Genomic DNA, 24,990 nt, shown 5'->3' with positions numbered 1-24,990 from the left:
GAGATACGATTGGGCTGCTTCCATGCGCTCGAGGCGCCGGCCCGTACGAGGTCGACTCAGCTGCGCGGAAAGCAACCGGCGACGACAAACGGAACCTTCAAGCCCCGGACTCCGTCCGACTCGCTGACCACCCGGCTACCCAAGTGACTGACTGCTCGACCCGGACGACTGACCGACTGCCCTCCGACACTCTGACCACCCGACCACCTCGCTGACCGCCCGACTGCCTGCTCCCTCAACCAATCAACGACGTGCGCTTTAAGTAAAACTTTTGTGCACTAATAACTCTAACGTAATTAGCATTGTACATATTCTTTTTACTCAATCGCACTTTGTTGGCCAGTGAAAGCTTATATAACGCATCCAAATTGTCTCCGTGTGATTACTTAACACCTCTCAATCACAACCGACATGACAAGGACAAAAGGTGCACCATTAATTAGCCCTTAGGGCTGCTTAGCGGCACACCTCCCCAAAAATAAAAAGTTAACAAAGAAACATATAATTGATTATATCAATATGACTGTATTTTTAATTATAGAGCCCAGCCTGGCAGTGCCACTGTAGCGACCAAATAAACTTCCTATAGACTAACATTGAATTACAATGTTAGCTTGTTTGATAGACATATATGATTAGCCGAGATAGAGGCAACACAGTAATCATTTTATTTAGTGGGGGATATTAGTAGGTGAGATTTGCTTACCAAAACCTGACTCGCCTGGCAGAGGATAGCCTGCGCATACAGACGCGCACAAACACGATTAAGAGAATATAAAACTGCACTTACTATTTATATCTGTTCGCTAGTTAATGCTTTAAAACAGAATCTCGACTGCTGAACCATCTGCGGGTCATTCTATGGATAAAAGAAGCCTGTGAACTCATAGAAAATATTTTTAATGAAAAAATAAAATTTATATTTTTTAATTTGATCTAAATATCTGGAATCAGCATAAAACCCGTGTAGTTAAGAAAAATACCGTGCGAAACGGCTGCCTATCACACAACTTTAGGTAAGCATGTAATTACTTAATAACAAGCCCTATCTTATAGTGAAACAAACATTGAAAGGCGCTTTTTTGAGTCCAAATAGGTGCTCCCAAATGAATATTTTATGTGATTTCTTTATTCGTTTAGTCATCTTCGCGTTAAGTGTTAGCTACAATACTTTTTTCGTGTGTTCTCATAGAACGCATAAGTGAATTTTACCTGTTAAAACTTTCGAAACCTCAACTTGGTGCGTTTTAATTAAGCGACAAAATATCCCTTTTGAGGAGAAACCGCATTTTGAAAGCCAGAGAAAGCAATGTGGGCATTGAGGCCCGCGACTTCCAAAATAGCCAAAAGTTCAATCCACCTCTATTTTTCAATATGTCAAAAAATATAAAAATACTTTTTATTGTTGTTTAGAATTTTTTTATGAGTTCTTTTTTTTTTTCATTATTATGCTAACAAGCGCCCGCCTTGTAGGCGACGCACGCTGGCGTTCGCCAACGAGAAGTCAGTGGGATGAGACGCCGTCGCTATGTCTTCCAACACTCTCCTGAAAACACCCTTTATTCAATTGCAGTGGACGTTATTCTAATATCCACGCATCCTTATCCTCTTTACCTTGCGTAATGATACCGACGTCTTAAATTCACTCTACTGCACAGGTAACCGCTGACATGCGCAGGCCTTCATTGTCCGCTTCCCGAGATTGAAAATGCATACTGCGCGTCGACCTCGTCTGTCGTATGTACAGATACAAAAACATTTCAGACCGGATAGTTCTTCACCGATTCAAAACGATAACAGCAATGTCGCTTCACCCTTGAACTTAAATGTATTTTGATAGATTTAAGATCTATAGAAGTTCGTTGTCGCATCCACCGAGGACGCGCTGCCGAGCTAGTTACGACTTCATGAAAACGACCACGTCGCTCTTCTAAGCGTCAATATCGGCAGGGCTTGAGGTAATCTTTTTGCGCGAAATATTAAAATCGGGTGTACAAACGCGAAAACTGGTTCATGAATATCTAAGAAACTACGCACACACAAAAACACGATTTGGAGAATATAGAACTGCACTTACTACTTATATCAGTTTTCTAGTTATAGAGTTTTAAAATAAATCCCCATCACAAGCTTGTAGCCATTAAGCCATTAGTATGAACAGTCAGTCACTGTGATTACTCGGTAACGTGGCGATGAAACCGCGGATTATTTAACAATGACACAACTCCCATTCTAACTTACTTCGAAACTGAACTCAAAAATGGGCTTAATCGACGAGCCACACATCATTGTGGTGTGATGTATTTGAAGGCCGAGATTTTTGCAGTACGGTTCAGAACGTTTGAGCAGTATTTTCGTCGTGCAGCGAAGCACTAGACTTCAGAACACCAGCCCAGTAAGGTTGAAGCTGGAAAGGCGTGCGATTGTTTTACGCTCCTATATGATTTCTTGATGTTTGTCATATAACCCAGTTTGGTAGTGCCACTGTAGTGACCAGACAGTCTTCCTATGGAGTCGTGAGCCAAAATTCTTCAACGTCAATTCGAATAAATTTTGTTATACAATCCTTGCTCGCCTGATAGGTAGTTATGATTAGCCGAAATAGGGGCTAGCATCGCATATGATATTTTGTTTAGCGCTGCACCTTACTGCGTGAATATCACTTACGGCCTGGACGAGAGGGAGGTCCCGCTGTTGAGAAAACAATCAGAAATTATAAACAATATAAAACCACACTTAAATGTTATGTGTTTCCTAGACAACTTTAAGAAAAACAAATTGAAATAACTGATTGTAACATAGTTCTAAATTTATATCAATCATTGCCATGCGGGGCCCATATATCACCGCGGTCTAAGGCATTTCGAGACCGCGCTGTCGCACTACAGTTGAGAAGGTTTGAGCAAGAATTTTAATGTTACCGAAGAATTAGATACAAATCGTGCTCAGTATTTTTTAGCTGTAAAGTTCACCCTTGCTTCGCGCTCCTATAGGTGTTGGCTCTTTAAGTTGTCTTTTGTGCCTTTTTTTTTTACAATGGCGCACATCATTCTTTTTATGTTCTATATTTACCTTCGATAACACGAAGGAAAAATCCATCAATGTAACCCTGTTTGGCAGTCAATGTTTTCTAGTGGACCGCTGACTGTGCCTGACTGTACGTCAAGCATGTCTGATTGGCCAACAAGTTACTCTGACCGACAGTCAAACTCCAGTCAGACTCCGCTTGTCGGCTTTCTGATGGTTTCTTGGTGGCAGTCGGCCGCCGCAAAATGCCATCAGGATGTCTTGGTGGCGATTCTGATTGTACATCGACTGTCTCTGACTGTACGTCAAAACGCTTTGACGTGCAGACAGACGCACGGTCAAAGGACGTAAAGTTCGTTCGGATACCGCTACTCGTCAAATCTATGAATACGAAAAGTAATCTATGAACGAGAAAACGATTTCGGGACGTGAGCCCATAAAACCGCTGACGTTGGAGATATGACACGCAACCGACCGACAACCTTGATCAGAAGTCCGCCGAAGCGCCAAACACGACACTTCGCTTTTCCCGTAGAGGCTTCGCCGAGCTTTCATGAACGATTGCTCTCGACTCGTTTTGTTTGCCCGCTTGCTCCAACCTGTTGATCCTGCCCGGGCTCTACAATGTCTCATGTTTTAGTAGAATTTCTACTCGACAAGACCCAGCCTGTTGTGAGTTCCGACGATGTAAGGGACTTTAGCAGTGTAGTTGAAGACAACAGGGTGTACCAGGTCTACTGGGCCGGAGACGCGCGAACAAAAGGATCGTTCTACGACGGGAAAGCACTCTACATGGCAGGTGAGTAGAACTGAAGTACGGCGAGTGATGTACGAGTGCTTTGCATTACATGCTGACGGCGTAACTGTATTTGCAGCCTGCAGCCGAAGCATCTCGTGTAAAACGAATAGTCAAATCGAGTTTCCAAAGCGGTGGCATGGCATAGGGATGGATTCCACTTCCGGCCTCTGCCGAGTACGGACGTGTGATAACATGAGCTCCGACGGAGCGGTAAAAACGGCCGCGTCAGGCCGTGGTACGTCTGTCTTTGATAACGCTGAAGATTACAAGATTATCCTGCCCCAACTTCCCACTGGTTATGTTGTGACGAACGCTGTATTTTTACACTGTGATGTGAAAGGAAGGCCGTATCGCGTGCAAGATTTTCGTGACGAGCTGCAGCGGCTGCAAGTGCTGAAGGACCTGGCCTCAGCCGGTCCGCATCAGATGAACCACGTTTGGATGCTGAGGCTGCACTCGCTAGCGGCGAAGCAAACGTTGTTGGACTCGAAGGAGCTGACCATCAAGGGGGGGCGTTGCCTCGTCATCGACCCGGCGAACACTGCGGTGAAGCTCAAGCTCCACTGGGTACCGTACGACGTTCCCAACGGCCAGGTGAAGAAGGAGTTGGAGCGCTACGGCAAGGTATCTGAGATAACCAGGGACTTCTTCCGGGAGAAGGGGTTTGAGGCTGTTGAGTCTAACACCCCAAGTGTACGCATGACCCTTAAGGAAGGCTACACCGTGGACAGCCTCCCCCACGAGATGCGCCTGGAAGGGTGTAAGGTCCTTGTCGTCATGCCCGGACGCGCTCCGCTCTGCCTTCGCTGTCGTCGTACGGGCCACATTCGCCGGGACTGCCGCATTCCCCGCTGCTCCGACTGCCACCGCTACGGTCATGAAGCAGAAGATTGCGTAAAAACGTACGCCTCGATGGCCCGAGACCGTAAGGTCGAGGACAACTCCGACTATCTGATGGACGGTATCGAGGCGGAGGAAGCCGTAGGAGGGTCGCCTCCAAGCGACGTGCTGCCGATAGAACAGAGAGGGGCACCCACATCCAAGGACGACGACAACCAGGACGCAGCGTCACAAGCGCAAGACTCTGAGAGGACGACACGAGGTCGAGACGCGCGCTAAGACAGAGCCAAGCACCGCCTGCCCGAGGAACAAACGCTGTCCGCAGGCGGACAACCTGCAACGGTGAACAGCAATCCCGGGGGTAAGAGCGGCGACGTAGGAGCGACAGACGAACAGGGCTCCAAAATGGACGCCAGCCAAACGGTAAAGCGGCCGAGGGAGCCAGCGGCAACACCTGACGGCACTGGCCAGGAGGCCAACCAAGCGTGGCCTACGCTCGAACCGCTCGGACCCAAGAAAGGTCGGGTCACGGTGAAGCCGCGTATCCCGCCGGATGATCGCCGGAGGAAAGACTCTTTGTGAGTGGTCTCGGTAACTACGGCATTGCGAATATTCGGTTTCTTTTTGTTCGCGTTTACATTCTACGGCGCGTACGGTCCAAAGTATTTTTTTCTGCTAGCCTACCTGGTTGTTTTTTTTTTTTTTTGTCTAGCCTCCCACTCAATTCGTTGATGAACCTTGAGCGATCATTACGTGTAGGCACGTTAAACGTGCGAGGCTTATGTGCCAAACGTCGTCAGTACCAGGTAAATCGCTTATTTATAGAAAAAGACCTGGACGTGGTCGCGGTTCAAGAAACGAAAATGGAAAGCGAGGCCCAGACAGAGAATCTGGTGCGACTTTTTGAAGCAAGGTACGACGTGTGCGTCAGCCACGCTAAGGGGACGTCGGGAGGTTGTCTTTTATTTCTAAAAAAGTGTAGTGGGACCGTTGAACAAGTGATTAGCTGCGATGCAGGCCGACTTGTGTTATGTGATTTTGTTATTTCTAATTTCAAGTTTCGTGTTCTGTGCATATATGCCCCTACAAAGGTGGAGGAACGCGTAGTTTTTTTCGAGCATATTGAAAGGTATGTCAACACAGATCGACTGGTAATTCTGTTGGGGGATTTTAATTGCGTTTGTGCGCCCCAAGATAGATCGAACAGCGCGCGGTATAGAGATGCAAGTTCAGTTATGTTAAACGATATGCTGGATCGATATGAATTAGAGGACGTAGCTCACTGCGCGTCAAGTGGCAGGCATATACAGTACACGCATTTCCAGGGCACGAGTCACGCGCGATTAGACCGGGCTTACGTTTCCCTCGAACTTATTAGCTCTTGTAAACAATATTCAGTCGACCCCGTGTCATTTAGTGATCATTCCCTTGTCTCCTTTTTAATTTGTTCTTCTAAAGAAACGCCTAAGAGGTTCGTTTGGGATTTATGGAAATTTAATACGAAGCTTCTAAATGATGATTTCTTTTTAACTGCGGTGCGTCACCAGCTTCAAGAATTCGTAAACTCTCAAGGGGAAGGGGTTGGGGTTAAATGGGAACTGTTTAAACAGGAAATTAAAATGATAGCCATAGAACGATCGAGTTTATTGAAGCATGAGGAAAATAAGAAAAAGAGTGAACTAAAAGACCTGCTGCAGACGGTAATGAAAGAAAAATGCCGCTCGCCCGGTTTTTTCACGGACGAGATTATCAGTATTAAAAAGCGCTTGGAAGTTCTGGACAACGAACAATATAAGGGGGCTATGGTGCGAGCGAGATGGAAGCGGGTGTCACTTGGCGAGATACCCACTAAAAGGGCTATCGGGGAGGAACGAAGATACGCGAGTAAAAATGAGATACGCGAGATTACGTATCGAGGGGTTCTGTCTGGTGATAAGGATTTCATCGAACGCGCGTTTGTGGAATACTATAAACAGCTTTTTAGTTACCGCGCGCCCAAAAAGAAGGGATTTCGAAGCGTTTATTTGCCGTTGATGCCCAGACTGGCAGACGACATAAAAGAAAAGCTAGAGCTACCCATATCGTTGGCAGAAGTAGAACGAGCCATCGACCATTTAAAACCCGGAAAGTCACCCGGTCCTGATGGTTTGGGCGCTGATTTTTATAAAGCATTCAAAGACAAGCTTGCCCCCGTTTTGCATGATGTGTTTTCCGAAGCGTATCGTGTAAAAGTTTTTCCTCCTCCTTTTTTGTGCACTCATACGATTTTTATACCGAAAAGTGATGATCCAGTGAAACTCCGTAGTGTAGGAGCGTATCGCCCAATTACTTTGACGAATGTAGATTATAAAATTTTGATGAAAATATTAGCAGAGCGGATGCAAAGTGTGATAAGCGTTATTGTCGGCCCGCACCAGACTTGTGGTATCAAAGGACGAAGTATTGTTACAAACGTTCATGTGGCAAGAAGCATTCTGGAATGTTGCGATAGTATGGAACGGAGAGTCGCTATGCTACAGGTCGACTTGGAAAAGGCCTTCGACCGTGTGTCACATGATATTCTTTTTTCTATTTTAGATCACGTCAATGTTGGTTCAGTCTTGTGTGAAGGAATACGTCTGGCATACCAAAATTGCGCCACCCGTCTTGTGTTGAACAAACGTGTGAGTGAGCGTGTTGGTCTTTTTTCTTCTGTGAGACAAGGATGTCCACTTTCGCCTCTGCTTTTTTGCATTTTTCTTGAACCCTTTTGTTTAAGCATTCTTCGTAGTAGTTTCGTTAGAGGTTTTAATTTACAATCCACTGAAGTACGGATTTTGTCATATGCGGATGATGTGGCGATTTTTTGCGTCGACCAAAAAAGCGTGAAGAAAGCCATAGAGTTGACGGAACTGTTTTGCGAACATACGTGTAGCGCCGTTAACTTTGAAAAGTGTTTGGGCATTTGGCACGGCGATTGGCCTTCCAAGCCGAGTGTGTTTGAACGCGTTGTATGGTCCGACCTGCCATCTCGCTATCTTGGTGTACCTTTAGATCACTACCGCGACACTGATGAGTACTGGCGCAATGAAACTGAGGCTTTGCGCGCTAAAGCGAACAAGTGGGGAGGCAATGGGTTATCAATTTTTGCTCGTGCATCTGTATGTAACATGTTTCTTGCAGCAAAAGTTTGGTACGTGTTACAGGTGTTACATTGCTCACGTATCAACATTCAGCGCATCCATCGTGTGTTCGCGGTTTTTATTTGGAGCTCAGTATGGGAGAAGACGAGCCGAACCAATCTTTTTCGACGAGTCAGCGTTGGTGGCCTAGGCCTTTCGCATCTGTTCGTAAGACAGCTGGTCAGCAGATTTATTTTTCTTCGGGACCAGAAGGACCCATTTTTACGCACGGTCATTCAAAGAAGGCTACACAGTTTTCTTCCTGGTTTTATTGTTTCGTCTAACGTAACTGTGAGTGGTTGCGTACGCGGGTATCTAAAAGAAGTGATTGGCGCTTATCAATTTTTAGCAACGCGGTTTTCTTTAGACTATTTGTGTGGTGTTACGCGTAAACGGCTGACGAAAGATGTGATGGATATAATTTTTCCCACACCATTGTACCGTATGTTGTATAGTGAAGGCCCGGGGCAAGACGTGTTGAAACGAGTTAAGAGAATGTTTATCCCCGCACACATAAAAACCTTCTTTTTCAAGTTGCATAGCCAAACGTTGCCCGTCAAAGCTTGGCTAGCGGAGAAGGGAGTACCCATCGCTTGGACCGACAACTGCATACTCTGTAAAAAACGGGAAACTATTGAACACGTTTTCTTATACTGCTGGGACGCGGTATTCTTTTGGGACGTTTTGCAAAGGACTCTCAGAAAGGACCTCCCACTTACGCCCCAGGGAATTCGGTTTTTACCAGTTGAAGAAGACGAAGGTGTGCCCCTAGACACGATCATGCTGTTGGGCCTTCACAGTTTATGGCTGTGCCGCTTGGCAGTGCGTCATGCAGATATAGATGTGCGTCCTGTGCATAGATATTTTGTTGAGCACGTGTGTTTTATGCGTGAATTGTACATGGCCCAACAAACTCGGCCTGAATGGTTGCCACTTCTAGAGGAGCTGGCTAACCTTAAAGATTTTTAGCTTTTCGCGTCAGCCAGGTGGGTTGGCGCCTTTTAACCCGGTTTTGGGCATGTGTTGGTGCTTTGTAGTACTGTCAAAACCAGGCAATAAAGAAAAAAAAAAAAAAAAAAGGTGGCATGGCATAGGGGTTAAGATGTCCAATTTGTACGCAAGTGGTCGCGGGTTCGATCCGCGGTGGTTCTGCTTTTTTTTTTTTCTTTTTTTTTCTTGAACATTTTGTTATATCGAGGCCTTTGGCGATATTTATGAGTGCGTATAGCTTTACTCTTATATAAATGCTGCCCTTGTTGATGAAAATCCCTCGGTAGTGGCAGTCAGACGTCATCTGATGGACCATCAGATGACGTCTGATGGTCCATCACGTTCCACCAAGGCCCCTGACTGGCAGTCAGTGTCCCAAATTATGTACCTTGATGGAATTTTCAATAGGGAATCTTTTGAATTTGAATTTTCTGTCACACTACTTTCTTTTTTCAAATCATATTTTATGTCACACAAACTGTGTATGCATTTGTGGGTTTCCTATTTATGTTAGAATGTATATGCATAAAAAAGGTGACCTTTCTGTAGAGCTAAAAGCTACTTGGCGGCACCGCCTCCCCCCCCCCCCCCCCCCCCTAACCAAAAGAAAAAGTTATATATATATATAAAGTGAAACCCGTTTAGAACGAACTCACGCACAGCGAAATATTGTCAATATCGAACTCAAAAAAAGTTTAAATGAAAATGCATGTAAAGAGTACTTTTTATAACGTACACCATATTAACTATATCGAACTTTTTCTCCCCCAGGAGGCTTCCAAAGACGCGACAACAATCACCTTCTAGCCCGTCTCTTCTCCCCAAAAAACGTAGAGAAGAAAGAAAATTCCAAAAGCTCAAGTGGCGAACAAAATTGAGCGAAGAGCGGCGATTCAATGGAGAGAAAGTTAAAAAATACACACCGCACGCACGCGCATAAAAAAAGGAACTTTTCATCCCAAGACGATTGCCCACGAAGAGAAGCGATTCAGAAGGGAGGCTAACAAAAAAACTCTGCTCACATGCAAAAAAAGAAAAAAGAAAAAACTTTCCAGCGCATTGTTGCAAGGCGGAAGCGAAGAGATGGGAAAGAAAGAGGAGCTCTCGCCAACAACGAACGCATCGTGGAAGTGAGTTGTAAATGGTTTTTGCTATATCGAATGACTTGCTTTATCGAATTGATCGTAGCGTTTCCTGCTGTTCGTTATAAACGTGTTTGACTGTATATATATATCTTTTGTCTTTTAGTTATAGAGATAAGCCTGGCAGTACCACTGTAGCGACCAAATACACTTTATATCAGGGGTGGCCAAACCGTGTCTCGCGAGCCGCATGCGGCTCTTTGCTGGTCACAATGCGGCTCGCAGATCCCTCGTAAAGGGGTATCCACACGAAGAAGAACTCCGCGGACGGATGTCGTGACGTCAATAACCGGGAAACTCCGTCCCCGGCGTTGCCCCGGCTCCGCCGCGTGCACCCGCGGAGCTTTCGCGCTGACAGCACGAGGCCTCCGCACCTCCGCCACGGAGGAAAACGGCGCCGCGAGGCGTCAAAAAGAAATGACGTATGTCTCACGTGATGCGCGCTCCGCGGAGGAAAGGGGCGGATTCCTCCTTCGTGTGGATACCCCATAAAAGGACCCCCCCTCCCCCCCCCCTCGCCCCTTTCCACGTTTCCCCAGGAAAATGGAAAGGATTTCAGAATAAATACCGCTTGCGGTTTGGCATCCTTGTGCCCCCAGACGTACAGTGGAACCAGACTTGTACGTAATCCGTTACAAGTAACGAAATTACTTGTAATCCGTTACATTTATCGGTAATTTAGTAACGGAATAATTACGTATTTTCTAGAGTAGTTTTAAAGTAATTCCCTTACATATTTTGAGTAACGGATTCCTTCGTATCAGTTCGTATAGCATGTGAATGGAAAAATTCTCTTGAGGCGGAAGGTCGGGGATCGAGCGGTGTTGATTATATCAGTAGATGAATTGCAGAAACTGGAGTAAGCCTTTTCATCATGACGATAACGTGTCGCTAATTCCTAACGATGGCTTATCATGATTGTTTGCTTCCGAATGATCTAGAAACGTATATAGATTGTAAAGGTACAGGTTTGCTAAAATGTTTTCACGTTAACGCACAGTCCGCTAGAAATAAAACTTTGAGTCTGGAAATATTTTTTGCACAGTTAAAATTTTCCTTTGATGTAATCATGATCACTGAAACATGGTATACAAGTGATGTTGACGTGTTGAAGCTGTCGTCGTACTCCAGTTATTTCATGAACCGCACAACTCGTCGGGGGGGTGGTGTTTGTTTACTTGTAAAAGAGGCAATGAAATCTGAACTTTTAAAGGACTACTGCTGTGTCACTGCAGACTATGAGGTGCTTTCTTTGAGAGCAGGAAATACTGTCATAAGTGTGTTATATCGCCCGCCGGATGGCAGAACTGGTGACTTTTTTTCAATTTTTGGAGAGATTCCTGCTTTTCATTAATGAGAATAAATATGATCTCGTTCTGGGAGGAGATTTTAATATTGATATGTTGAAAGATAACGGTCCTAGGCAACAAATGGATATACTGATCAACACAAATGGATGCCTCAATGTCACAAAGTCGCCAACGGGGGTGACGGTGCACTCTGAAACACTAATTGACCTGTTTATTACAAATTTTGAAACAGATAAAATTAAAGCTGGAACTCTAACATGCAATATAAGCGATCACCTTCCAATATTTATGTGCATAAATACGCGCTTATACAATGAAGCTAATAGCAGTGAATCATTTTTGGTTCAGAGCATAACACCAGACAGTCTGGATGCCTTCAGAAGGGACATTTATGAAACAAATTGGGATTCAATTTTTATTGCCGATGATGCCAACATTGCCTATGATAGCTTTCTAAATACAGTTAAAACTATTTATAAACGACACTTTCCTTACAAATCAATAAAAACGTCGAAAAAAAGAATCAGGAAGCCATGGATAACTCCGGACTTGCTTGATAAAATACGCATAAAAAACTTGCTATATCAGAAATTTATCAAAACGAGAGATCCATTACAGCTTTCAAGGTTGAAATCATACCGGAATCAATTAACAAAGCTACTAAGAAATGCTAAGGCTCTTTATTACACTAACGTTTTCCAGAAACAGTCTGGTCATGTGGATCAAGTCTGGCGGACGTTAAACTCTCTAACGGCTAGCGGTTCAACACAACAGCATGTTGAAAAGATCGTTCATGAAGGAGTGTCCTTGACTGGACGCTCCCTAGCCAATACTTTCAGCGACTACTTTGGAAACTTGGTTAGTGACAGCAGCAATGCCAATGAATCTTGGAAATACATAGACTTCTGAAATAAGCATTCAATTTTTTTAGAACCGGTCACAGATTCTGAGGTGTATTCTGTTTTTATGCAGTTAAAAAATAGCAGTTGTTGTGACTGCGATGATTTACAAATTCGACCGATAAAGTATGTTGTCGACATATTAACACCATGTCTGTGCTACATTTTTAATTTATCTCTAACAACTGCAATTTCTCCTGCCGGAATGCAGAGAGCGAAAGTATCTGTTTTGCATAAGAAGGGAGATAAGAACATACTCAGTAACTATCGACCTATTTCTATTCTTCCCGTATTTTCAAAATCACTAGAAAAAATTATACAGGCTCGTTTAGTACAGTTTTCCGATAAACACAATTTGCTAACCTCCGCACAGTTTGGGTTTAGAAAAATCTATCAACTGAGTTGGCACTGCTGGAGCAAAAAGAATTCATCCTGAAAAACTTCGATAAAAGAAAGCTGGTTCTGGGTGTATTTATCGACTTTACAAAAGCATTTGACTACATAAATCACAATATATTACTTCGTAAACTTGATTTATATGGTATTCGAGGTTTGCCTTTATCGCTTTTGAGGTCCTATTTACACCATCGTAAACAGTACGTTTCCATTGGTAAATATTTATCTGATATCAAACCAGTTAAGTCTGGCGTCCCACAAGGGAGTATACTTGGACCATTTCTTATTAACATCTATATAAATGATATTGTCAATATAAATCCATCGGCAAAATTTGTAATATATGCTGAGGACAGCAGCATATTTTTTTCCGGCACAAGCAGTGATGAACTTATCGATGTCGCCAATTTAACATTGTCTAAATTGTACGTCTGGTCACGAGATAATGGTCTGAACATTAATACCGAAAAAACAAAAGCCATAATTTTTCGGCCAAAAAACAAGAGTGTAATAATAATGCGAGACATCGTATTAAACTCCGTCCCCATAGAAATCGTCAGCACTTTTAAAACTCTCGAAGTATTATTTTCAGAACGAATATCATGGGATAACCACATTGAACACTTAGCCACAAAACTGTCACGTGTTATAGGACTAATATACCGTCACGGTTCTACCCTGCCCGTTAACGTGAAACTATTAATATACAATGCCCTGTTTCAGTCCCATTTAAATTACTGTAGCCTCGTTTGGAGTAACACGACGTTCACAAACTTGCAGAAACTATATTTATTGCAAAAACGAATATTGAGAATTATTTGTAATGTGCCTTATGATTACCATAGTGAGGGTTTGTTTCAAAAGTTCAGAATTCTAAAAATATTTAACCTCTATGACTATAGATTATGCATCAGCTTAAAACTCGAGAACAAAAAAAATGCGCGTTTCTTGTCAGACTTATCCGATTTAGTGCCAAACGATCACGTCTATTTAACCCGACACATGGAATATTGGAAGGTTACCGGCTGTAAGACAAACTATGGTACACAAACTCTACGTTACACTATACCTAAATTGCTCAACTACCTCGCCAGCAACGAAATTTGTTTAGACTCCGTATCAACTAAAGATTTGCGTTCATTCTATTTGCGCTTGTGATTCTTCATCTATGCCTACTATGTTACCTATTATCTACTTGTTTGTTTGAACTGTATAATATGATTTTTAGGGCTACAACAGTGTCTACTCTGTAGTGTTTATAATAATTCTGATGAAGTTTTTTTGTCTTTCTTATGTATACGCGTGTGTGCGCTTCTTCTTTTTTTTTTTTTTTTTCTTTTTTTTCTTGTGCTGCTGCGCCTGTCACCGTATGGGGCTTCGGGCTCGTCAAGCCTCCTTTGGAGGCTTTTTCCCTTCTGCCCCTCCAATTCGTTTGGAAAATAAAGTTATTATTATTATTATTATTGTAATCCGTTACATTTTTTTTTTAACCAGCCCCCCCCCCCTTTTTCTAAAGAAATAGTCGTTTTCATTTTGGTAAAGTTGAGCGCTGTGACACTTTAGTGACGCAGTGGCGCAAAGGGAGGCTTGGCACTCTTCAGTTCCGCAAAGCCTTTAGTTTTTATTTTTTTGCAACACCAAGCCTCTGAATCTACTTTTTTTTTTAGACCCTAACAACAATGTCAAAAGATCCAAATTAACATTTCTACAAAAAAAAAAGGGAGAGGCAAGTTATATCCGCTTCTTTTAGTTTTTTCTTTGCGATCAAAGGCAGGGAGAGGAGGACACCAAGTGATTGTGTGCCTCTTCGAGAAGCTCAAGGCGATAAGTGCACAGACAAGAATTAACAATGTCCTTCTCGGTTATAGTGACTAGGACCATTTTCATAATGTCACAACACAAGACAACGCGCCGCCTAAATCCACTAAAAGGGATGTGGTAATATGTGAAGGTGTTATTGCTACAAGCATCCTCGTTCGTCGATGCGCACTTATCATCTTCTATTAGAAAACAAGATGTATTTTTTTCCTGCTTCTTTCACCTTATTTGACCCGGTTTTAAAAGATATTTACTTTTTTTTTTGTAGTCCAACTTTTAGGGTTGGTCTACTTTATTTGTGAATTGCAGCCAGGTTATCTGCATCTCAGTTACCCTATTTGTGAGTGAGCTTTTTGCGAGCACTTCGAAAATGGTAACAGTCTTCCTTTTTTCTTCCTGTCTTTACCCCAGCAGGACGCATCTTATCTGAAGCAGATAGTTTTACAATTAAAGCATAATGGTGGCTAACGTAGACTTGATATTCTGTGCTGGAGGAGTGAGTGAAACTCGTGAGCGGGGCCATAGCGCGGCTTACTCAGTACTCTGCTCTTCGCTGCCCGTGGCATCAGCGAACGTCTATCTGGAGAACACCGGAGTAAACTGCAGTCGGTCCGCGCTCCGTGCGTTTTTGAACGGCACCAAGAAAGGTACACATGTGAAACGTGCGTTCACATTTTCTTGTTTTAACCAACGTTCTGATTAATTGTTATGAGCGTCCGTTTTTTTTCCCCCGATTACTTATATTTAAATATTGGAAACTTTTTTTTTCAAATTCACCAATGTCTCAGCCGAGGCTCGGCCTGTTCATAACCAAAGGAAGAAGAATATCGAGCCAAACCTTATTTATTATTTAATTATCACCTTACTGTTCCCAACTCTACTAAAACTCTCGAATATCAGGCAACGGCTGCAACGACGAAGCTTAGCTCTGTCTTCGAGGTAAATAGCACTTCCATTGCTTCGATGAAAAAGCTCAATGAAGAGCATAAAAAATTCGTGAGGCACAATATGCCACTCCCATCCAGTGCCACAGTTCAAAAGGTGTTCAGCGTAGCAATCGACATATTGAGTAAGGAATAGCGCAAAATGTCTAACGAGACTTTCGAGAATCAGGTATTACTCAAAATACTCAAGGTCAATAAATGGAACAGGTGGCAACAATAAGAACTCGAATAACCTCCTTTCCTTTGTTTCTTAATTGAGGAAAATAGTGTTGAAAGTAACGCCACGAAAGTAACGGATTACTTTTGGGGGTAACGGTCACTTACTTTTATGGGAGGGTAATTGTAATTGTAATAAATTACAATTTAGCCTTGAGTAATTGTAAATGTAATTCTTTACTATTTTTCAGTAACGTGTACAAGTCTGAGTGGAACCGCTTTTCACTCGTATGTTTCCACAGGTCCTGTTTCTTTCATTGTTCGAGAGAGTTTGCCGGACCCTAGGGGGAGAGGCATCAAGCACAGGGACTGCCAAAACATGCATGCACTTTGGCTTGGGGTCGAGGAAATGTTCTGTCGCGCGGCCTTTGTCACTCGCCGGTGATACTTGTCGCCTTTAGGTAACGGACGTTCCCTCTAAATTTTTTTTGTGTCGAAGGTCGCGGAAGCCCTGGTCGACCTCATTCATAGCTTCCACTAGTCACAAAGTCACAAACATTATGTTTAAGTTCAGAAAGGACCAGGAACATTCTCATTGTTATTTTTACCGGCTTGCATTTGTGACCCGAAAGCTTCTCTTTTTATGCTTTGGGGGGGGGGGGGGGGGGGGGAGGGGGGAGGGGGGATAACCAGGCAATGGTGTTTGTTTTGCCCCCCCCCCCTCCCCCCCTTTTGGTGGCTCTTAGAAGTTTTGTGGTTTCCTTTGGTGCTCTTAGGCCGGGTGAGCCTGGCCACCCCGGCTCTATATAGACGCCAATCACAAGCTTTAAAGCTGAATACAGATTAACGTTACTTTAGATACATTTCGCATAACTATGTTTGCTTGCCTGATAGGCAAATATGATTAGCCGAGGTAGAGGCAGCACCTAAATTGTTTTCTTTAAATATTACAAGATGAGATTTGCTTACCTTGTCCTGACTCGCCTGGTTGCGAGTCTGCGAATACACACACACACGCACAAACAAAAATTAGATAATATAAAACTGCATTTATTACTTATATTTGTTTTCTAGCTAATTCTGTAAACTAGAATTTCGCCTGTTCAATTTCTTACAGCGAGACCGAGGAGAACGTCGAGAAGGAACAAGTGCGCACCACGTTTTGTTTTCATTTTAATCACGAACTAGTAGCCATTAAACCACCAACGTGAACACTAAGTCGGCGGGATTTCTTGCTGACGTGGCCATAAAACTGGGGATTATTTAACAACAACACAACTCCCACTCCAGCTTAGTTCTAAAATTAACTCAATTAGTGGGACTAACCGACGTGCCGCATATCTCTGAGGTGCAAGGCATTTGGAGACCGGGATATTCGCAATACGGTTAAGAACGTTTGAGCAGGATTTTCAATGTGGACGAAATGATTAGTTTTTAGAATATCAGCTCAGTATCCTTGGATATCAAAAGGCCTGTTTGTGCTGTACTCTTCAATTTAGTTTTCTGATTATTTATAACAATATCAACCTGACAATGTCACTGTAGCATCCAAAAAGAGCCGATAGGGTGAAGTGGATTAAAAGCCTTGAACCGCAATGTTGAATAACGTCGCTCTAAATAAATTACTTTAGACAATGTCATCTCGCCTGATAAGCGGTTATGTGGAGCCAACATATAGACTAGCCTCAGATATGACATGTGGCTTAGCGTTGGACAATATAGTAGTACGCATTACTTACCCTCATATTCCGTCAGTGGCCCATGGTGATGTCCTGCGCATCCACACAAGCCGGCAAAATTTAGAGGCAAGATAGAACCTCAACTATTATAGAGCCCAGCTCTTAGGCGCCCGTTGCCGGGTTGAGCGGCGTTGCCGTCGCCGTCGCCGTTGCCGTCGGCGTAATCGCGCGTTACATTGGACGTTTCCCATAATGACGTCACACGTGATTTCACGTGCGACGTCACGAGGGTAACATTTCCCCGCAATATCTTGCGAGAAATATTTTCGGTAAATTTAGCCGGAAACGTTTCCGCTATATTTAGCTGGAAAAGTTTCCGTTAAATTTAGCGGGAAATCTCTCCGCTAAATTAGAGCGAAAAATTGTACCCTCGTGACGTCACACGTGACGTCGCGTGTGACGTCACGTGAATGAATTTGACGTCACGTGAAATATAGCGGAAATATTTTCCCGCTAAGTTTAGCGGAAAAAGTTCCCTGCTAATTTTAGCGGGGAAATTGACGTCACGTGACCTCGACACCAATTCAGTTTCCCCTAGCGGGAAAATATTCCCGGTATATGGGGGAGGAGGAGAGAGGGATGGCAGGATACTGAGGGCAGGAGAAGCAAATCCTCCTGTCCGTTCCATCCCTTCCTCCTCGTCAAGAGCTGTGCTCTAATTCGGCGTTACCCAGAATTGTAAACATCTTTAAATTTTTTATGTGTTACCTAGTCAATACTTTAAAAGAGAAAGGTATGTGGTGGCCGGGGTTATCGAAATACAATTAAGACATTTTAAGCAGGACTTTCGAAATAGACTTAACGATTAGGGTTCGCAATACTAACGAAGTATCGTTGTACCTGGAAAGGCGTGCTATTGTTTGGTACTGCAATATGATACTGTGATGTTTGTTATTGAGCGCAGCATGGTAGAGTGAATGTATCGACCACAACGCCTAGTTATAGAATCGTGATTCAAATCCTTGGACCTGGACGAAGAATAACGTTGCTCGGCATAAATATTGCACGACAATGCCAGCTTCTCTGATGGGTGATTATGATTAGCCGGAACGTAAAAAAAACATTCGACATTTTTTATCGTTCGACATTAATATGTGAGAATTACTTACCGCTTGATCCGCCTCCCGTGTCTGCGCATAGACGCAATGACGATTTAGAGACGACATGAAAGTATATATATATATTTGCAAGTCAATTTTTTAAATAGGTAGAGAATTTCGGCTGAAACTTAGTTTCAAATTGCACTCAATCATAGGGTTAATTTACGTGCCACACATCACTGCGGTCTGAGGCATTTAGAAGATGGGGTTACCGCCATACAGTTCAAGTGGGTTGAGAACGCTTTTTAACTTGAACCAAAAGATTAGACTGAAATATCCGATGAGCATTTTTCGACCTCAAAAGGCCTGCTAGGGTTTTGCTCCCTCATTCAGGTTTGTGCTTATTGATACAATATCAGCATATAAGAACTAGTAGTAAACAAATAGATTCAATATAGTGTACTGAACCAAAAACATTCAAACAAAATGAACATAACGTTGCTCTATAAAAATTTGTCTAACAATGCAAGCTTGCCTGACAGGTGGTTATGATTAGCCAATATATAATCTGGCACTCCAAATTACCTTTTTTGCTTAGGGCTGAAATTTATAGCAGTGAAAATTACTTACGCTCTTCATATTCAACCACGCCTCCTCCTGCGCATACATACATAGGCACAATTTAGAGACAACATAAAACCACACCTATCCATTTACGTTTCCTAGGCAACACTTGAAAATAAAAAAAGACAGTACCCCGACTCCGACATGCATACAATTTTAACTCAATCAGTAAGCTTATTAGCGTGCCAAGGAACACTATGGGGTTAATTGACGTGCCATATATCACTGTGATCTTAGGTATTTTGAAGCCGGTGTTATCGCAAAATATTTCAGGAAAGTTGAATACAAGTTTCAACATGGACCGAAGGATTTTACTATAAACCAGGGGTTTCCAAACCCTGGCCCGCGGGTCAGATCATGCCCGCGAAAGCCTTCCGACCGGCCCGCGGCTCGCCGCGGTCTTTCTAACTAAGCCCGGCACACGGACCGCTTGCAGAAGACCCGCTGCCATCGGTGCACAATGAAGTGTGCGTGAGGAAACGGCGCTACGACGCCCTTCAAATTCATAAACTCAGATTGGAGAAATTGGAAAGCAGAATCGCACCCTGTGAAACAGCTGTGAAAACACAGCTTTGTGGTACGTTCGTTTTGTTAGAGAGCCTTTCGTCGCCTGCTCTGTCACAGAGAATCAGGTAGCAACCGCCTGCTCTACTACTATAGCATAATGTTTTAGAACAGCGGCCTCCAAGTTTTTTGGCTCAGGAGCCGGATTAGGGATCTGTCGCAGTCTAGAGGGCAAGAGAAAAAGAGTAATTATGAAAGAGGAAGAACTAATTAAACAAACGTGGATAAGCATTTCAACACAAAAATTATTGTTAGAATATTAAAAACAGCAGGCTATTGTAGATCAATGTGTATACCTCTATACTTCAATTGCAAATTTTATATTTAACTAATTGTGACTTTACACGAAAATTGTGACCACGAAAATTCACCAGGCATGAATTAAAGCGCACGGGAAATTTGTCTCATTCGCCTAGTACAAAAAACTAATGAGGATGATAAAACTAAGGCTCATAAAATGCAATAGTCGTGACAAGGGACACTAAGCAGATTGTACATCAGAAAGCCAACAAATTTTAACTAAGTTTCAGAGACATGAACCAAGGGACTAAGAATGGCGATGCTGGTGACAATTTTGATTCAATTTTAGGCTGAAAGGATTTGCGTTAGAATGCGGTTTCCGTCGTTCTTTCTGGTATCTTCGTTTGCGGATTCGGAGCGCGTTGCAGCGCCGTTTCTTTATGTGCACTTCATTTAGCGACGGTAGCAGCGGGTCTGCTGGAAGCGGGCTGTGGGCCGGACTTAATGGGAAGAGCCGCGACCATCCGAAGAGCGGTCGGAAGATTACCAGTGGCCGGATCCGCTGGTGTTATATATGAGCAGCGTCGACTGGGGTTGTGCCGCTTGTAGGCACTGTTGGCGCTATCTCTGAATTAGCTGGCAAACATGGCCGTCGGTCAATACCTTCCCGGCAGCTGCCGCCACGCCATTGAGACAAACACGTTGAAAACGCAGAATTTTATTCAAGATACTAACGAATCTGTATGGCGTCACTGCTCTGGCTTTGCAATTAGAGCTCCGTAAGCCAACTCAATCTGTCATGTATTTTTGCGCTTTTGTCAACATCTTCTGCGTGAAAAAATCCCCATTAAACGTCCACTGTATTTTGTTTTGTGGTATATAGTGAATATTGAATGGCAGTTTAAAAGTGAGGAGTGTGCATGCTCAAACTTTCAAAGCCACTCGTAGTGGACGTGCGCTTAACGTTCATAGCTCACTTCACTGCCCCAGAAAGCTGATTTCGAGTTGTTCCCCGCCAAGGAAACAACCTCTGATTGCTAGCATTTTCAGTGTTATACCTCTTTTACCACGCTTTTCAAAGCGATGAACACGAACGCATCATTACATACATCGTAACGACATGCGACCTTCTTATCAAGGATAGCAATTATACTGCAATGGGTGGGTACGGTCATGTATTGCAGTCATATCTCAAGGGAAGGCCTGCTCATTCCGTCATGTTTAGCAGATCCCGGACTTGCCTCAACCTGCAAACACACTAAAGCTGGACTAGAGTTACTGCAAAGTGGCAGACCGTACTACGTCTTCGTGACGCTGCGTGCTAGTGTTGCGGTCGTTGAAAGTCTTTGCGACATGCGTTGGGGACGATACTGACGGGAGCTAGGGGGCGCTGCGTGCATCCACGAGGGTTCACTGTTGGGGGGAAAGACGCACGCCTTGTGAAGAAACACACATGCAAATTGTAAGAAATGTAATACCTCGTATTCGTTGATTTATTTTAATTTCTTAAACAATAAGCGCTGGGATATTCTGCGTGATATTGCTAAATATTGACAAAATGGGCACACCTGACTTCACAAAAAAAAAGACATGCAGTGATATTCCAAAGTTTAGTTGCCTGTTACTATGACATATACTGACGTCGATTACTGATTAGCCAGTCGGCTAACACCCTCGTTTCTAATATTTTTTTATTAAATATATAACTTGTAATTTTCACAAACCATTATAGGATACATTAATTCAACGTGTTGTAACGAACGATTTCACTATGAGCCTTTTTTATGTAAGGTATATTGACGACATGTTAATGCAGTGGCACACTCAATGCAGTGACACCTGCGCGCAATAAATTAATTACGCTATCACCCTTGGCTTTTAATGTTCTCCTAGGTCGTTTAGTATTGAATGTGCGACCCACAAATAAACAAATTAATTTTGAATAAAGACAAGGGGCCTATAGCAGATGCGTCGAAAGCAAGAACGAAATAACTGAATATAGCTGTAGTCAAGAGCTTGATATTCTATGGAATGGTTAACTTTAACCTATAATTTTGAGACCTTTATTATTATGCTTAAAGAATGAATGTATTTGGCCTTGAAATAAAGCATACTTTTTTTACGATTTAGTACTACTCCAAGTTATTGTGTTTTAACAGAAATATAACAGTTAAAGGGAGGAGAGTTACGAAGTTCTAATCTACGTATCTAGACTATTACAAGATTTCGATAGATTAGTGAATTTAACATATGTCATGCAGTGCTTCGATCGCGGCATCCACGGGCAATGAGCGAATTTAACATAGCATTTTAAATTTGCTTGATCTATCATTCTATGTCTAGAACAGCCAATTTGATTCTGGTAGGTCCTATTGATGTGTTACATTCATATACTTCTTTGGGATCTTATGAAGGGTGTCAGCCTGTCAGTATCACCGCACTGACAAGACCCCCAACCCGAAAGCAGATTAACATCGCTCAGAATAAACATGATATCACGAATTGTTGGCTCCCCTAATGCACGTTCACGAACCGCCACACGCCGGCTAATATTACGTATGAGACTTTGTTTAGCCGTAGACACTAGGGAGAAGAAATTTGTTTGTTATACTTCAGCAGATTATCGAGAAATATATCGCAACGGACTAAGACTAGTGGCTGTTGTAGTCTAACTAGACAGAATTCGTTCTCTCTTGACCCTCTGATGAAGTCCATTTACAAAAACAATAAAGCGCAATGTGCTAATGTGGGACATGGGAGGATACGTCCGTGCAAGCAAAAGTATTTCAACTCACGAGAGACGCAGTGTAACGTTTAGAGAAACGTGGGCTTACCGCCACCTGCACCCATGGTGTGCGCAATTGCAAGGAGGACGCAGATGGCTACAAAGGTTGCCTTCATCTTGGGCAGTAGATATGAACGATGCCGTTGCAAATTTTTGTGCGGGTTTATATAGTGCTCCGCCAGCATAGAAATAGTTAGTTTGTTTTTTGTATTTTTTTAATATTTATGGAAATGCGACGCCGCATAGGCTTATTGTCTTCTGATTACGTCGGGTAACACGATAAGCAGAACCATTCATTGTTCACCCCGAGTTATGCTGTGAACAATCGTTTCTGCATTGGTCATTGGAAGGCCGCCGAGGAGTAACTACGGCAAAAGGAGATTCGCGGAAAAGACAAAGGGACTTCAACGACGAGGTTGGCATGCAAGCCCGTGACAAAAGTGCTTGGATCGACCAGAGAGGTGACTCAAGACCAGTCGCAGGTGTTACCGAAAAAAGTAACGACATATGTAACGCAGTATTTTGCAAATAAAACGAACGTTTTACCAACTTCATTGCCTCTAAATAATAGAAACGCCTTACCAATAAAAAGTGACACATGTTACTTAAGCATTACGTTTTCTTTATAAATTGATGGTAACAGCGTTTCTTCTTGGTGACAGCGTTTTAAGACAATGGGTGTGGGCGCTGGTGTTTTTTTGAAGTGGGACTTTTTTCGTGGGTAAAAAAAAAGAGGCCAAATTTTGAAAGTGTGGGGAATGAGTGCAATAATTAATGACTTGGCGCTTATACTTCGTTTCACTTTAAGTCAACATGCAGCCGATGCGACAAGCCAATGGGACCAATCAAGCGGTGTCTAAATCGCAAGTAACTGGCCTTTTTTGTTTATGATTTGTTAGCGATGATAGAAAACCTACAGAAACATGACGAACACTATGATGGTGCTTATTTGACAATGTCTGACTGGTCCCATTAGCCCATAGCCTCGTCTGCGTCTTAACTTAAAGGCTGACGTACGCTTCGCACTTTCCACTTTTGTCCTCCCCGTGCTTTCATATATCCTCTCCACTTTCTGTCTTGCCCCAGCTTGACTCCCCTCGCAGCTTAGAAGAGCGGAGCGCTAAGAGGATTATTTTCCTTGCAGAAAACCGAGGTTCCATGTCGGCCTTTAGAAAAATTAAGTATAGAAACACGAAAAATGTAAGTGTACTTTTTGAGATCTTAGAAAGAAGTGATCAGTAATGAAACCGCGTTACCCGTTACTTGAAATAAGTAACGTATGTTACCCCTTACTTCAAATAAGTAAAATAAATATGTTACCCAATACTTGAAATAAGTAACGTGAGTCTTTTGCGCATTACTTGAACCGACAGTGACACCGACAGCGACAGTGGAACGTCAGTATTCTACTTGATGTAACTTAGGTATGTTACCTTTACTTAAAATAACCAATGTCGGTATGTTAATAAAAAGAAGTAACTTAACTATATTACTTAAAATAAGTAACGGAACTATATTACCCTTTAAATTTAAATCACTAGCGTATGTTACCCGTTACAAACGAAGGCCTAGCGGCCTTCTTTTGTAACGGGTAACGTACGTTACTGAACTAACAGCCCCGTTTGTAACGGGGCTGTTTTCAAAAGAAGGCGGTTAGGTTCCTAGATAATTTGGGTTATATTCAGCACACACCGCCCACATTCGAAAAACACAATCTATTACCCATCGGACATGTTTTTTCTATTAAATTAGCGAACATTATATTTGACGAGATAAAGCGGGATGAGACCTCTTTTTTCAACGCCTACCTTCATAAGGCAGCCGATTACACTCTTAGACACACCTTTTACACCAAACAAAACGGTAGAACAAACTATGGTACTCAAACACTTCATTATCCAATTTCTGACTTACTAAATCGTCACGCAAATATAGTTCAAACGGTACACAAATGTAACAATCTCCAGATGTTTAAGAAAATGATCAAATTGTATTTTCTTTCAATCGAATAATAAGCGCCTGCCACTTGTGCCATTAGTTCAAATGTGCAAATGTGATCAATTATATTGTATGTAACAGTGTTTGTTCTTTTTTACTCAACTGTGTGACTCTTCAGATATTTTCATCCGTGGACTTATTTTGATGTGAATTAGGTAACTGATGTTCTTTTTTTTTTCGGTATCCTTAGAGGTAAGTGCCGAGTGCTGTAATGGGGGCTGGTGGCCACGTCAGAGGACGTCGCGTCTTCTTTTGCCGCAGCCTCCTAGACATATGCATGTCGAAATAAACTTATTATTATTATTATAAATGAAATAAGTAATGTAAGTATGTTACCCGTTACTTGAAATAAGTAAAAATAGGTGCAGGGTGTCCCAAGTCACCATGTTCGATCTAAATGGACCGTAAGAATCGATGTCTGGTCTTAGCAATCTAAACTTTAAAAAAGATGTATTTCACAGGTCGCTTTTTATGTAAAATTACAAAGCGTAGCTTTCTTTCTGTAAAAAAAGTAGGAC

At 42.7% G+C, this 24,990-nt stretch overlaps 1 non-coding gene across 1 annotated transcript; it reads right to left on the bottom strand.

The window, feature by feature from the left end:
* Positions 1–712: 712 nt before the first annotated feature.
* Positions 713–22,590, bottom strand: LOC8039316. The gene is made up of 7 exons (XR_006078484.1): positions 22,524–22,590; positions 18,892–18,918; positions 18,331–18,351; positions 17,222–17,254; positions 16,452–16,478; positions 2,668–2,691; positions 713–736 (listed from the first exon to the last, which is right to left on the bottom strand). It is a non-coding gene; the product is annotated as an uncharacterized LOC8039316 (transcript).
* Positions 22,591–24,990: the final 2,400 nt, after the last annotated feature.

This window comes from Ixodes scapularis, unplaced genomic scaffold (genome assembly GCF_016920785.2).
Source record: "Ixodes scapularis isolate PalLabHiFi unplaced genomic scaffold, ASM1692078v2 PGA_scaffold6__148_contigs__length_123643588, whole genome shotgun sequence".
In the NCBI taxonomy this organism is placed as follows: Eukaryota; Metazoa; Arthropoda; class Arachnida; order Ixodida; family Ixodidae; genus Ixodes; species Ixodes scapularis.
The sequence above is the reverse complement of the archived record's forward strand: the minus strand, read 5'-3'. Positions and strand labels throughout refer to the sequence as shown.